This window comes from Ambystoma mexicanum, chromosome 12 (genome assembly GCF_040938575.1).
Source record: "Ambystoma mexicanum isolate Mex_15411 chromosome 12, UKY_AmexF1_1, whole genome shotgun sequence".
In the NCBI taxonomy this organism is placed as follows: domain Eukaryota; kingdom Metazoa; phylum Chordata; class Amphibia; order Caudata; family Ambystomatidae; genus Ambystoma; species Ambystoma mexicanum.
This window is the reverse complement of record NC_090936.1, coordinates 674,680,853-674,697,674: the sequence shown is the minus strand read 5'-3', so window position 1 is coordinate 674,697,674 and position 16,822 is coordinate 674,680,853. Positions and strand designations below refer to the sequence as shown.

Genomic DNA, 16,822 nt, shown 5'->3' with positions numbered 1-16,822 from the left:
AGAGGGCAGTTGATTAACAAATATTGCACCACGTTTTGCCCTGATGAAGATCTGCACTATTTCAACCATATCTATGTAGGCACTTCAATACTGGAAAGTCTCAGATTGCAAATATAAACTCATCTCTGCATAGTAATACTGGGTGTACGTTCCCCACCACTGGTGCTGCCTCTTACCTCGCTTTCTTGAACTCTACACAGATTTGAGACTATTATAAATTGCTTTCAGGCTGAAACATGTAACCGTGTACACCTGGATCTGGTACATCACTAAGGAATCATTTTCATTTGAGAGATAGTATTGCTTCAGCATATTGCTTGTCTGCTCCCATGGCTCTGCTTTATTTCTTGCTACTAAAATGACCTACTTGTTTTGGAAGAAGCACACATAAGTGGTGACATCAGAGTGGCTACAATCTTGGATTTGAAAGTACTTTTAAGCCTGGAGTAAGAGCCCCCCGTATGTTGCTTATATAGACAGAGAGTACCTTGAGGTCATTGGCCTTCAGACAAATCAAAAAGTGGATACATTAAAAAAATCTATCATAGAAGCTCTGGCACATTCCAAATGTTAGAAATATATGTTTGAATAGATTGTTCACAATATATGAACGAAAGTATATGGACACCTATCTCACGAATGCACCTTTCAAATAATAATGTTCCCCTCGGGTATGTGGATTGCAATTTTACTCTACATTAATAACAGGCAGTTTCTATTCACCCTATGAATATGTTTATGATAACACAGAATGTGAATGATTGATTATTCCAATTTTCTGTCATGGTGTGAGCTAGAAATCTATTTTTTCCATTGAAACCAAATGCAAGTCTATAGGGTCTGGTGAATGTTCCCAAGGTTACAGAATTAAATGCTGGGTGCCCGTAATATCTTCATAATACAAGTCAGGTATAACTAAAACTAAGTACATGCACACGCATGATTTCATGTCAGTGGGTACATATCACCTACATGGAAAAATGGTCTACTCACACTTCTCCCTGACAGTGCCATTAGTACGACATAGGCAGTTATCACTTCACGATTGATATTTCACACCTATTTCTATTTATTTTTAAATTTATTTATTGGCATTTATCATTTTTACATTTGCATGACATAAAATATGTCCATAGTTAGAGGATAATAAACATTTCGTAATAAGACATTAACATTTAACAATTCAACTTTAACTGTCTCCAAGTGCTCCTTCCATCATGACAGGGCAGTCTGTCGGTTCAGAGGGGGTTAGGCAAGCCGCGGGGAGGGGGGTGAGGGGACTTGAGCTTGTAAGGACCCAGTGAAGTTGTGGCTAGTTGCTCTCAGGGTTCTGTGATGTTGGTTGTGAATCCGTTTTCCATAGGTTTGTTCTTGTTCATGGGGGCTTGTCATCCGAGGGGTGAAACAAGGATCTTGTGAGTTCTTTCCAGGCCGTTAGGGTCATGCCCAAGGCGTCCGTGGACCTGGCACCACCATTTTCCCATGCCTTTGTTTCAGCTTGTACCCAACGTTCCAATTCTCTGTGCCATACCTTTTGTTGGGGTCCTGCAGGTTTTTTCCAGGACATTGCAATTGTCCTTTTTGCCATTATGCACGTGATGTCCATTAATTTGGCCAGGTGTTTAAGTTTGGCCGGCCTGGGGTACGTTCCCAAAAGGCATTTGTCCGGGGTCCACTTGTACCTAGTCAACCCTGCTTTTTCGCTTGTCAGCTGTACGGTGGTCCACAGGGACTGTGTTTTGGTGCACGACCAGAACATGTGAATCAGGTCCGCATTATTCTCTCCGCACCAGGTGTAGAAGACAGAGTGTGGTGATTTATTGAATTTCGCCAGCCTGGATGGGGATAAATATGTTCGGTATAACAGGTTCAGTTGTATTTGCTAAATCTGTGGTTTCTGGAGACTGCTTTAGGATACGCTAGAGCCCTCTCCCATTCTCCGTCAGCCATTTCCCAGCCCATGTCCGTTTCCCATCTTCTTTTCAGATCGGCACTTCGTGGGTTGGGGGTGTCACTCAAGTGGCCATAGATCTGGGACACTGGTCTCCATCCCTCTCCCAAGCTGTACAATAGTGTGATCAGAGGGTTTGATTCTGGTTCCTCCGGTCATGTTGTTCACTTGTTTCGTGCAGTAGTCCGTATCCTTTGATACCACAGAAACTGACCCGTGTGGATTCCAGCTTCCTCCTGTAGTGTTTCAAATTCCTTAAAGGTGGCATCGTCGTATAGGTCTCCCCACGTATATATCCCTTTTTCTTCCCAGCGTCTGAGGTGTTGCAGGTCCATGTCGGATCTGCATAGGTCCGAGATCATTGGTATGTCTGGGGAGTACTGATGCTTTGAGTGGGCGAGTGCCTCTGCTCTGTGCCATACTTTTCACCCTAGGGCAGCCAAGAAGGGGGCATTTCGCATCAGGTGGCTGGGGGCCCAAATAAGTTCCTTCGAATGGATCGGGGAGAGCAAGGGTCGTAGCATGGGCGTCTCAGATGTGGTGTCGTCTGCTAGCCACTTGGTCACAAAACTGAGTTGCGCTGCCAAATAATATTTCTCGAAGTTTGGGAGTTGAATTCCCCTCTGGCTATGCGGTAGGACCAAGGTGGTGAGTGCTATCTTGCATCTTCCTTTCCCCTATAGGAAATCACTGATTATCACTTCTAGCAGGCGAAAAAGGAAGCATTGATGTAGTAATGTACATTTTGGAACCTGTACAGGAATCTAGGGAGGACAATCATTTTAATTATTGAGGCTCTGCCCATCATAGACAGGGGAAGTTTTGCCCAGACGTTCATGGATTTTCTTAAAACGGGGATTGCTGACTTCGTGTTGTGTTCGTGCATCAGTGCAGGGGTGTGCATTATGTGTATTCCCAGGTATTTAAACAAGGTGACCTCCCACTGTATCCCCACAGAAGGAAGTTCTACAATATTCTTGCTCTTGAGGCCAGCTAGAGGGAAGAGGCAGGACTTCGCCCTGCTAAATTGTATGCCTGAGACCTTCGCAAAGTTGTCTAAGACATCTAGCATTGTGGGCACGTTATTGTGTGGGTCTGTAACATATAGCAGCACATCATCTGCATAAAGTGAGATGATGTGGTCCACTCCCCTCAGACGTATCCCAGCATCAAAGAATTGTTTCCGAAAATAGATGGCAATAGGTTCCAGTCCTAGTACATAAAGCATGGGGGATAGTGGACATCCCTGCCTAGTGCCCCTGCATATGTCCCAGACCTCAGATACATACTTTCCGGTTTTCACCCTAGCCCTGGGTTTTGTATAAAGTATCTTGATCCACCTAATGAATCCCGGGCCAAAGCCGAAACCTTCTAGAACCACTACGAGCCATTCCCAATATATATAATCGAACGCCTTAATGGCATCAAGGGATAGCAGTGCACATGCCTCCGTGCTAGCCTCAGTTTGATTTATAACCTTTTGTAATCTGCATAAGTTCATGGTCGTGTTCCGGCTTGGTATGAAGCCGCACTGATCCATGTGCACGATCTCCCCTATGATTCTAGCCAACCTCTTCGCTAATATCGTTGTCAGTATTTTCACATCATAATTGAGCATGGCTATTGGGTGGTAAGAGCCGCATTTGTCGACAGGTTTGTTAGGTTTAATGATTGGGATCAAAAGGGTCTCTCTCATGCTGTCGGGCAATATCCCTCTCTCATACGCTTCTTGAAAAACCTCATGTAATAAAGGTGTTAGGGAGATCTCGTACGCTTTATAAAACTCATCGGGTAGCCCATCGGTCCCAGGGGTCTTGCAGTTGGCCAGCGATTTAATTGCCTCGGTTATATCTTCGGTCGTGATGTCTGTATCTAGGGCCTCAGTCTGTTCAGGGGTTAGTCTGGGGAGTCCTATTTCCTCCAAAGTATCTGTGATTTGGTCTCAGGGAACTTGGTCCTTGTGGGAGCATAGGTGTTCATAAAAGCGCTTGAAGGCGTCGTTTAAACCTTGTTGTGTTTGGAATTCATTGCCCTCTGCATCCTGTATCTTGGTGATTGTGTGCCTGGGGTGTTTTTTCTTGCACAGCCAGGCCAGCATTCTACTCGGCCTGTCGGCTTCTGTGTGTGCTCCGTTAGTCTTGATGGTGTAGTCGAATTTATCTTGTCTATCCCATGCCGATGTGCTTTGAGGGTGTCCTCTCTCTGGTGAGTGTTCACCGGGGTGGCTTCAAATTGCTCAATCTCTTGCTCCCACTGGTCTAGTTCACCTTGCAGCTGTTTTCTAATGCCTCCTGATTTTGTTATAGTTTCCCCCCTTATCACTACTTTTAGGGCATCCCACATCGTGCTCAGGTGGTCGACACTTCCGTTATTTACCTCTATAAAGTTATCTATAAAGTCGTGCAGCTCCTCTCTGAATGCCAGGTCACCCAGGGCATCAATCGGCATTCTCCACATAGGGATAAGGGGTCTAGGGCCAGCGTGGTTCCATTCTACTAGAAGTGGTGAGTGGTATGAGATGGTTCTCCCTAGGTGTTGTGCACTGTCTATTTGTGACAGGTGTTCTTTGCTAATGAAAACGTAATCTAACCTCGTATGAAGGTCATGTGGGGAGGAGAAGTACGAGTATCCCCGAGCGTTGGGGTGTTGCTCCCTCCATATGTCAGCAAGATCTAGTCAGTCTATTAATAGGGATAGGGCTACCGTGGCTGCTGAGGGACCTTTCGGGTGGGGCTGGGACCTATCAAGGTTGGGATCTCGTACACAGTTGAAGTCCCCTGCCCAAAAAAAGATGCCGTGCCTGTATGGGGCGATTTTGGGATACATCGAGTTCAGATGTGCCGGAATATTATGTTGGGAAGATAGGAGTTCACTATACATACCTCTTCCTGTTCTAGTCAGCCCCACAGTATCGCAAACCTGCCTTCCGGATCTATCTCGGACTTAATAAAATGGAATGGGAGTTGGGGGTAAATCCAGGTGTATACTCCCTGGCATATTTGGAGTAGGTGGTTCCAATTCCTTGTCCTCCCCAATGCTCGCCCAATTTGGCCAGAGAGTCCCCCGTGCAATGTGTCTCCTGCAACAGTGCTATTTGCACTCCCTTTCTGTTCAAGTAGGACTTGATTCTGTTCCGGCGTAGGTAAGTTCCCAAGCCCCTCACGTTCTAAGTCATTATTTTTATTCTAGTTGCCATGGTGGGTTAATAGGATTTCCACTGCTTCAGTCCAGCAACGTCATCCTCTTCCGTTCGCTCACCCCTTTTTGGCTTCTTCCCTCCATGCCCGTCCTCCCCGGCACCACCTGTTTCACCTGTTGGAGACTTTTTAACTTGAGTAACTCCCATTGTGTGAATGGGGAAAACAAACAAAAAACAACTCAAACTGCCCCTAGCAGTTGCTTTCAACTTGCAGCGCTCAGGGGGTCCTAAGCCTTCCAGGCCACTCCTGGCCTTCTGGATCAGGTAGTGTGTAGGCGGACTGCCTGCACAGTTTCCGGTGGGGTGGGTCACCTTTCTTTTATTTTGCGTGGTCCTCTGAGCTCCTGTCCGATCTGGCTTACATCACAGCAGGACTCAATTGTAGTATAATTGTCTGCTGTCTATATTCGTGTGGGGGAATCGCTTTGCTCTTCTTGCCATGGCGGGTGCATAGTCAGCCCAAGTCTGACCGTGGTGGTTCCTCCTTGCCATCAACCAGGTTATTATGTTCGAGCCACATGTTTGCTGCGGCTGGGGTCTCCAGAAATATCGCTCTTCCTTTGTACAGAATTTTGAGTCGCGATGGGTAGAGCAACATGTATTTTAGGTTGAGCTTTCATTATTGGGATGAAGGAGTTCCTTGCTCGTTGCACTGTGGGGGTATAATCTGGGTACATGACTATTGTCGATACTTTCCTCTAGATCTCTCCACTTTCTCTGGAGTACTGCAATATAGTTTCCCGGTCACGAAAGTTTCGAATTTTGGCAATGATTGGGCGCGGGTGTGAGTCGGGTGGGGGGTGTTTCTGGACAGATCTGTGGGCTCTTTCAACGCAAAACCCCTTGGTGAGGTTTCCTGGACCAATTTCCTGTTGTAGCAATGTTTTGATAAATTCTGTCGGGTCTGGGCCTTCCAAGTCCTCTGGAACCCCCAGTATACGAATGTTATTTCAGCAGGCTCGACCCTTGGCATCCTCGGAGCGCGCCTCCAGCCGTGCCACTTTTGTTCCAGGTCTTGCACTTTTATCTTTAGATCTTGGGTACTCTCCACGTCGTCTTGCAGGGTAATTTCTATCGCCGTGAACCTTTCAGTTAGGTTTCGGGCGTCGTGACACATGAGCTGTATGTCCGATTTCACCTCCTCTATCTTCCCTTCGACTGATGTGTGGAGGGCCGCTATTGCCTGCAGGACTTGCGTGTGTTTGAGGTCTTCTTCTTGTTGCGGCGGCTCTTCCGAGGTCTCCCGGTCTTGTTGTGATTGTCTTTGGGGTCTGACTGTCGGGAAGGAATCCATCGTAACCAATTTCGGTTTATTTTTGGGGGGAGACATCCCCGGTGTCCGGTCCCACAGTCTCTTATGCCGGGTCCGGTTCCGCAAGCTATGCAGGCCTGCCCTGCGGCTCCTGGTTTGCGTTATGGTTTTCGTGTCTTTGGGCGGAGGGTAGCGGGTCCGTGGGTCGAGTTGGCTGCCCCCACTTATTGGTTGGCCGTCTGGGGTGGGGTCCGTCGTGCACCTGTGCCCCAAATCTGGGTGGTGGGGGTGGGTCCCCGGTTCTTTTCCGCCTCACTCACTGTGTTATATGCTTGCCCATTGCGCTCGCTGTTTCTACGATCTTCCCATCAGCTCCGCTCGACTGCACCACGAGTGTGTCTCTTCGGCCCTCATCCTCCCTGGCGACGGCTCCCCGGAGTGCCCTCGGCGCCGGTATCGCTGGGCTCGAATTTCAGTCCCTGTGGTTTCTCCGCAGCTGCGGAACGAGTGGCCCGCCCTGTCGTCTTCGGTGTGGGAGAGAGTCGTTTGTAGGCGCGCTGCGCAAGGTAATTTAGGCCTCCGTAGCTTCGTTCTTATTCCACGGTCGGCGCCGCCATCTTGTGGGTCCCAGGGGCTCAGCGTCCAGCTCTGCGTTTTCAGCCTTCCCTGCCCTGGTTCGCCCCAGGAACAGGGTCGAGTGTCGGTAATCGGTTCCCCTTCAATGTTGTTCGTTTTTTTAAGTTTGCAGACCAGTTATAGCGATATTAGCTCGCTTTGCAAGGATCTCGGAACGGAGCTCCGCGGGAGCCTGTCCTTACAGCATGCGTGCTGGCCACGCCCCCCCACCTGTTTCTATGCGACCTATTGAGTAATGGTACCTTTCAGTATTCGGCAATCAATGCACTTCTATATGCACCCTTATCACTACCGATATGCAGTTGACGAGAACGTCCCTTGTTGTGTATACCGCCAGCCTCGTTGGCTTCTATGCTGTTTGCAACACTCAGCTATTTCAATCTTGTACTCAAGGTTTTGGGATTTCCAGATGCAGGTGAGGCAATCAATGGTGTAGGTGGCTGGCAGGCCTTTGGTTACATGCTACAACAGTTATGAAGGGTTCTGGTCCTCTGGTGGTACCTTGTTGAACAGGTTGCTGTTTTATGCTGTGTATAGAATTGCACCAGGACACACAGTGATCATGGTACGTACCCCGTCGTGTTGGTTTCAGCAATGTGTTTGGCGTATTCATTCCATTATACTTTTTTATTGTATTCAGTGTTGGAAATTGACAAAATGTACTGGCGGAATTCTTCCCCCATCCTTCGCACGTGGGGCAGGGGGCGCAGGCAGTTGGTTGGTGAGGGAGGCGGGGTGGACTCAGGTGTGGAGCTAGGTGTCGAATAATGTGGGGGCCCCGAATATAAGATGCTGCCTGCTTTGCAGAACAATAAAACCTAAGAATGACCACCAATTTACCAAACATGTCTGCGATAGGAATTCAAATGTGCATTCCCTCTGAGCATGCAATGCACACTGGGCATGGCGCTCATTTCACTTATCAGAATCGTCACCCTGACAGTAAAATGAGTGCAAAGCATGAGACATATATACAGTTTCGAACCGGTTCATTGGTTGAGTTTGAGCTCTCGTGGACCCCAGAGCTCGACTTACAGATCCGGTTTGTAAAGTTGTTGCATAAGGCTGCATGCACTCGGGGCAGTCGGGCGGAGAGTTTCGTCAACTTTGGTGGGGGTTTTGGGCCTTGGGTCTACACGGAACGGCGCTCCAGCAAGACAGATTTTGACAAAGAGCAGCACTGCCGTGTGCTGGCCCAATACCTTACCTGATTGTATTTAAATGTAATAACGAGTGAACCTGACGGGCAGCTAAATGCATGCTGTACAAAGACGACGCCTTTATACCATAAAATACAATTAACAGCAGGGGAAAACAAATCGTGCCACCGACCCACTATGACTTATCAGCATAGTTCTAATGTGGAATAGGAGGCACAGTAGCTAAGGATATTAAGTTCTTTGATACGTTTCCTAGAACATTTAAGGGACAAAAACATGTTTTTCAGTGGCTTTCTATCCTGTACAATACAATTGGGAAAAATCCTGATACATAGACTTCACTTTGCTACTAGAGCTTTCAGATCATTATATTTGCATGGTTCCCGCAGAGTCATGGCTTGTTTCCAGGCCTGCCTGCCAAGGGGCTGATTCAGATACTGCATTAGATTAGGATTCTCATGGAATTCTCACATCAGTGACAACCATCTCCCACTCATCCTCACTTCTAATGTTCCAACACACCTTAAAGGATTGTTTTGACAAATTGCTCTTGGATATACGAGAAGGCATTTTCTTCTCCAAAGACAGATTCCACTGTCGTAGTGTTTGTATTTGGGACACAGTCTTTCCGAATTTCAGTGCGGTGCTCTCTGAGCTATGTGAATACTGCGCATCCATTACTGCGCAGCCAAAAATGTTGCATCCATTACTGTGAATTTATGCAAAAATAAATGCAGCCGCCTAACACTTCCCCCCACTTTAATAAATACCATAAATCACCCCCCTCTATATTTTCACATAGATTCGTTGTTATCTATATAACATTTTCGGCCGCGCAGTAATGGTATGCACAGTAAACGGGGGTTAGTAGATACCCTCGGAGATCGTTGATGCAATGTCTACGGATGACAACTTCCCATCAATCCCTATCATGAATCTGTTACCTGTGATGACTTCTCTTTCTTCCAATAGCATTGATCTTTTAATTAACACTTTTGTTAAAGTAAACTCCCTCACTCGGGCTCTGATCATAGTACAAAGCATCAGACACGCGTGTAGCATTAACTGTCCAACAAATTCAACAAAGGTACCTTTTTAAAAATATTTTCAAGGAACTTGGGGTTGGTCACCCTGAGTTACCTGGGGGCAACCAGACGTGGACTCCCTGCTCACTGTGCTCAGAAAGGCACAGCTTCACCTCACTGATGAGGCCCAACAAGGCTGAAACATGTGTATGGGGTTGCTGGTGTACTCTTGTTCAGAGAGGAATTGCCATAGCATTTCGGTGCTGGACTGCCCATGTGGGTGGGACAAAGACTGATATGCAAATGGATATTTCCCATCTGTGAAAGGTACAGTGAGCAAAAAGCCTGTGCTGCAAACTCTCATCTCAGAACAGGTTATCATGCCATGTTCTTTCTGGAGAGGAGCACCTGCTACCTTTTTAAAAATATTAACTGTCCAATAAACTGAAATGGGAGTGGAAATGTCCTCTTCTTCAAGGCTTGTTTGGAGCAATCGTTCAGCCATTGAGCTCTTGCTTATTTGGTAGACTTGCTCACTCAAATTTCTCACCTTCGTTGGCAGAATATGCCATGCTACGGATCATGTTTGATGTGCAGGCTTCTTTTAGGTGTGTGACATGGATTGGTGTGCATCATTTTCCTTTGTAGGTATCGGCTATGATTGCTCATGTTCAGGTAAAGCAAACTACCACACTTTTTGCTGCCTTGCCTGCATGCTCTGTGTATATTGCTTCATATATATGATGCTATTGGAACTCGATGAAACAAAAAATATCTCTGTTTCTGAATACCACCATTTAATTGAAGAGGAGAACACTATGGCCAAGAAGCGCATCAAGGATGACTCCACAAGGTAGTCTGACATTCTTCTCTCGTCAATCCGCGTGTTCATACTACGCACTTGTCACATTGGGTTTCTGCACTAATTGCTTCTGGTCCTTCTGGATGAGAGTACAAAGACTGACATCAATTGTTTTCCAAAACTTGGCAGATGCAATTGGCACTGAAGTGACATCCATTCTTGCAGTGCTAAAACTAGAGAAGGAGTGGAAACACTGATTTCTTTTCATGAGGCATCACCTCACAAATTGGATATTCTACTGAAGTATAGCTTTGCCACACTGCAATTGTGCCTCTGTCACAATTTCCTTTGGAGATGTTTGCTTTGGAAGTATCAAGCGGTGTCACTGCAGAGGTTGCTATCAGCTGCCATTTTGTATTTTCCCTGCCATCTTGAAATAATGATGACAAGAGTTCTCTTTCAGGTTCCTGGGAATATTTATTTTTTGATGATGCAGACGCACGTGCCACAGGGAAGGGAACTAACTCTCATTTTGAATTGTAAAGAACATCTTGGACGTACACAGCATGACAAAACAACAACATCAATTTTCCAAGCTCCTGGGAACCACATTACTAGAATCAGAAACAACATTCTGGTGTGTCTTGTGTTTTCTGCACAAGGCTTCTAAGAAAGATCCAGATCTAAAATTGAAAGTTGTAAAACGTATGTCCTTGTGCCTACTTTTCCCCATCCATCGATCGATTACAAATTGACACGCAATATGTAATAGTCTCTGCTCAAGAATAACTTTTAATCAACAGAACACTAAGCGATTGAACGGAGAATTGCACTACACGATCATAATATGAGAGGCATTTAAACGCATTAAATCCACACGTCTAGTTGAAATACATTATATTATGAAGCCACAGGAGGTATGATAAACAATGCCTTCCTCAGCAGAGTGACTGACAGGACATATTTACATGCATTCTCTAATGATTTCAATCTCTAAAACTGAATGTTTCTTCACCAGTGTGATCGCACACCTCTAGGAAGACACAATACAATCCATCATCTAGGCAGCATGATTGGCATCTGCAACAATACACTCACAAACCAAAGGAAACACAACAGATAATGCAACATTCACAGCAGAGGATTGACATGTGATTGTGTGCTTTATATTTCCATTTCACATACTGGTGCTGCTCTGTGTTGGTATTATGTTGTCTTATTAGGTATCTCGTCCTTGGGATTACCTCCCCAGCGCCAAGGACGAGATAGCTCGTCCTTGGCACTTAAGGGGTTAACACATTAAGTGCCAGGCAATCGAACATGCCGACGACACAGCTTCTGGGGCATATGCTTAATTTACAAAGACATTACCACCAAGAATGTTTTACTATGAAGTGCTTTTTATCCGTTACCCAGAACATTTTCATCCATAATGCTTCTATTAAAGGCCAGGACCAGTGCTCGTGAATAGAGATTTGTGTATATTGAAATGCCGGACAGAGAAACACTCTCTGTATTATATCACATTTCTGGCTATGTACACTAATCATTTCAATGTAAGATCAAGCCAACACTATTTCCTATGCAACCCAGGGTGTTCTCTACCTAACTGAACATGGGAGCTTTGTAGAATCAAACAGGTGTCAGACGTGAAACACAAAAGTATATTCCCTACTCTAGAAGTGCAAGGTTTGTGGGAGATCTTCCCCAAGACAGTGTACAACAAAGTAACTTGCAGTTTCAGGGAGTTATAGTTTCCCTGAACAATTCTTGTGGTCTGGTCATCTATGGCCCTGGTCATTGTTTGTTGTCCAGTCTTGGCCATGCCACCTCTGGCATAGTGAGATGGCCTTTGGCTGTCATTGGACCCCCCTGTGTACTCAGCAGTGTAGAATAGGCAGGTGGGTAGTTATGTTTTCTGCATTAGGGGCCTCCTGTGCTTGGCTGTGTTGCCTCAGATCATTTGAGTAGGTATTCCCCCACCTGGGCTGGTCTGGGAAGGATTTCTAACACCCTGCCTAGGTATTAGCTATTTAGTCTACTGATAGTGATAATGGCCTACTCCTTGTCATCCTACTCTCAACCCCATCATGCCTCTATGGTATTACTGGCCCTTCATTATAGCGCCCCCTTGTTCTGCAACCCTAGGACACACAGCTCTGTAACGGTTTATTGAGAAGCCACACTCAACACAGGGAGTTCTTTCCCTCCCCATTTAAGGGGTTATGCAACACACTGTTTAACATTCCTTTTTTTTAGCCCTATTTCAGACACATATCATCATGCCCCTTGCATCCCTCTCCCCTGAGCTAACAACGATGCACAAACCAGGCCCGGGTGCGACAAACATATTGGTATTTATTTAAATTAAAAGTAATAGAAATTAGAACGAAAATATCACAAACACCACTGTATCCGGCACAACACAATCGACTTCTCTCAGCATAAATAAATCTCAAAATTGAGTTAAAAAAAACACAAACACAATTCTTACTTTCTGCTAATTTCACTTCACAAAATAATTACACTGATCAATAACAAAGGCACGTATGTAATGTGCGATTTTGATTTTCCTACAGGCTTAAAAGAGTGGCAGTAGGATTTAAAGATTGGAAAAATACATATGGCAATTATAATTTCACCCACACTTTTGGTTTAAAATAAACACAGGGTGATTTAGCGGTTTGTTTTTCAGACCCCTCCACCCCCCTTGCTTTGGTCTTTGTTGGGAAGTGAGATAGAAAAACTGGAATGATTTGGGGAATTTTGGATTTCAGACCCCCCCAGACCCTCTTTACTGAAAGGCCTGTTTTGGGGAAGCTGGATACAAAGGTTGGATTGATTTAACAAAAATACCCCTCTTCCTTAAAGGGGTCGGGGTCAGCTGGACAACAAAGATTACCTAAAATTAAATTATAGGCTATAGTTTTTAGCGCACACTGGGAAGTGATCTTTGCTAATTTCATATTTTAACAAAATCCACCCTTGGTGGTCTCCCAAATGGGGAATTAAATAAACATTTTTGGTTACATAGGCTAAGGATCTACACAGTCCCCCCCCCCCAGCCCCACCCACTAAAAAGGGAAAGGATTCAAGGCAAGCAGACTGCCCCACCTTTTTGGTTCCCCAGGGCCGATTTCTATGTACATAGCAAGCCTCTGTTTAAGGTTCAGGAAACTGAGCTGCATCTCAGGACACTCTGGAAAGATAGGGCAAGGGCCTGGTCACGCCACTCTCAACGATGACCTCTCACTCTCCACCATAAAACCTGGTCAGCTTTGAGGCCTCCCTAGAGATAGATAGCTCCACCCAGATGCACTCTCCGCAGTCTCCTCTGGTGTCTCCTTACAGCTGTTAGATGGTAAGTTTCGGCATCCTTCATGATGCTCTGTCTCTTCTTTCTATCTTCCGATGACACAACCAATTTTAAAATCTTGGAGAAGTACCCTGCAATAATCCCTGCCAATAGGATTGGACAGTTACCCTTCTCTCCCCTCCCAAACCCAGCATCCAAGTCAGGATTGGTTTAGGGGTCTGGAGCAACATATGGCACTTCCCATTCGTCATCATCCTTTGTTCTCCTTTCAACTTTTTGGCAAAAACTAGTTATATATCACAACTTCATAATTTTCCTTGCAACTGTCATGCTAAACATATTTTCTGTTTCCGCTAATCATGGGGAATTAGATAAGCCGACAACCAAATCTGTATCATGTAGCACAGCCATGTGGCACCTTTCTGACGTTTCCATAAAGAGCACAACAGTTACGAATGGGTAAGTTATTAAGCATAGTCCTAATTTCAATTTCCAACCGCTCACCAACTCTCACATTTGGAACATGTTCAGATCAGCCAGAAACCTAGTTTAACTGGCCTTTACAGTTTTCAGAGTCACAGGAAGATGAATTTTATATCCCCAAAATCACATGGAAATTACATAAAAAATGGCACATAGATAACATCCATCCGCCTTATGATGGCTGAGAAAAAGGCCTAAATGATAATAGTCCTAAATAAATTGTGAATGCTCATGTGGGACCTGCTCCTGCTTTTTCACTTTTACTTTTTTTAAAAAAAGAAATGTATTTGCACACACGTGTGCAGGCCGTTTTTGTTTTCACTGTTTAAACATCCTGTTTTCCATGTGACAGGGATCTTGGATTCCTCCTTCTTTTGTAAATTAAAATGCTGCTTATCCATTGGTAATGACAGTTAGGCCCCTTTCCACATGGCTCTTTAATTTTAATTGAAAAACAGAAAACAAATGCCAGGCCGTTTTTGTTTTAGTGTTTAAAATCTTGCTATTCATGTGAAAGGGACTTCTGTTTAGGGCCTTTAAATGCACCCCACAGCTCACCTGACAAGCGTCAGGAAGCTTAAGGCGATTTAGCACCTTAAGGGTGTAGAAGTTGACGTGGTACACAAAGGTGACAATCTTGTTGGCATAACCTTTTATTTAAGAGAAAAATAAGGAAGAACCCTACCTGTCCCTTTAACTAAGAGGGGTTTCCCTGCCTCAGATAAAACTAAGGATGGTGTCAGAATGTCCGTCAAAATCAAGTAGTCCACTGTCCTGTGTCCCAAAAGAAAACAATCAATTAGGATACACCCTGCTTCCAGAAGGGTGGCTCCCTCCTTCTGGATGAATATCCTCCTTCCCCTAGCCCTTACTGGGCTTTTCTGCATTGTTCCACACAGATGGGGGCAAGGGGTCTCCCTGCCCTGAGCCTTATCATCTGAATCTGTAGAGTTCCACAAAGGTGGGTGAAATGCCTCCCTTCCCCATGCCTTTCTTAGGCTCTCCTTTAATAATCTTAATGCTGTCTAGATTTTTACCAGAGGGTATTTCTTTCCTCCTCTGTTCTTCTCTTGACTTTTACTAAAGGATGTTTCTTTTCCTTCGGCATTCTTCAGACTTTTGCCAAAGGGTATCTCTTTCCCCCTGGTCTTCTCTTCTCCCTATGTGGGTCTCAGGTTTATAATGTCTCTTAATCAGGCCTGGTTCACAATCCTGCCAGGCATTGTCTTGCATGTACAATTCTATAATTCTCTCCACTCACTGGTCCCAGACCCTTCGCTCTCTTCTGGTTTCTTTGGGGTGCTATTTCAACCAGTATGTCTCTGTCTCATTTGTCTGCGTAGGTCCACTGGAACGAGGAAGATGGTTCTGCACTTCCTCTCAATTACATCCGCTTTGTGGGTCCCCGACCCGCTTCACAGCACTAGAATGTCTCTTACTCAGACCCAGTACGCTATCCTGCCGGGCATTGTCTCACATGTACAATTCTCCAATTCTCTCAACATATGGGTCCCAGGCCCTTCTCTCTCTTCTGGTTTCTTTGAGGTGCTCTCTCACCCAGTATGTATCTGTTTTGTTTCATCTGCTCAGCCCCACTGGAATGAAGAAGATAGTTCAGCACTTCCATCCAACCACAGCCTCTAAAGGTTCCCAGTGCCTGCCCTGTCCCCCTCTGTGTACCTTCTTATCTTGGTCCGAGAGGGTTTCAGTCCTTGGCTCTTGTGGTCTGCTCTTGACTTTCAGCGTCTCCGCTACGCTGGTTTCTCCGTACACGTGGGGAATTATCTGGACCACTTGGTTGGCTTCGTTCCTGCCACTGGATGTTGAATTTACCAACCTTCAGCTGAGTTTAATCTCTCCTCTGCCTTTTCAGGTGCCGACTCACTATGCAGCTGTGAGGGTCTGCAGCGCATCCCCTCTGTGCGGCATTGCTTCCCAGCTCAATGCTCCTCTGGGGCAGGACTGACCCTGAGGAAAGTCCTTCATCAGTTTTTATGGTAAGTTAGCTCTTGAATTTCGGATAGCTAGTATGTTTGTCTTGGTTCCGTGTAGGGTTCTTCATTGCCCTGCTCTTTTTCTTGCCAGTACCTATGGATCAATCTACTCCCAATACTTTCCTCACTCTTTCTCATCACAGTATTATCTATCTGATAGACAGCGCTACTATGCATGAAGTAACTAACAGAAGAAAGAGGAGACATAGAGGATGAGGGTGCTTGGTCCCTATCCGTGTTGAGTGGTGAATGATGTAGGGCAAAATGGTGGTTGATTTACAGCCTTCTCCCTTGATAGTCCTCCCTTCTCTCCCAGAGGGGGTTCCCTCCCATGGCATCCTCCTGGTGAGCACCACCCACAGGGGGACTATCGGGTTGTAGCCTCAACTCCCAGACCCCATGGGAAGGGTCCCCATACAAGGGAGAAGTGATGGGACAAAACAAAAGCTGTGATAACTGGAAGGTTTAGAATCTTAACCTCTGGCATTGCTCTGTGCAACCCTCTAGACCATTGTTCTTTGCCTGCCAAGCCATTACAAAAGGGGAAATACCATATGCAAATCAGGCTTGGTCTGATCCCAAAACGGTTAGTCCAGCCTGAACTGCTTGGTAACATCCCTTCTGCATGAAACGACAAGCAGCCCCTACATGGTTCAGCTTCAATGGGTGTCATCAGTGAGGAGCAGCTTGGGTCTTTAGGCCCAGCAGGCACGGGACCCACGTCCTGGTTCCACTCAGGGTGATGTGAGACAGGCATGGTATCTAGAGAGATGACACAGACAACAGGTACACAAAGAACAATCAGGGGAACGGATCGCTGTAATAATTCTTGTAAGACAGGTCACAACCTACACACGGACACTGATAAATAGCACTATGACAATATGAGGGAGGATAAGTGGATCCGGGGCACTCTGTGTGGGGTACTATGAAGTCCATCGATAGTTTTAGTAGCACATTATGGGACTAGGTCGATTTGACATGGATAAATATTAATAGCACCA

At 45.6% G+C, this 16,822-nt stretch overlaps 1 protein-coding gene across 1 annotated transcript in view; it reads right to left on the bottom strand.

The window, feature by feature from the left end:
• The window catches only part of SLC2A13 (solute carrier family 2 member 13), a 2,060,320-nt gene that overhangs the window by 206,022 nt on the left and 1,837,476 nt on the right, over positions 1-16,822 (bottom strand). The gene's annotated exons all lie outside the window — the stretch shown is intronic.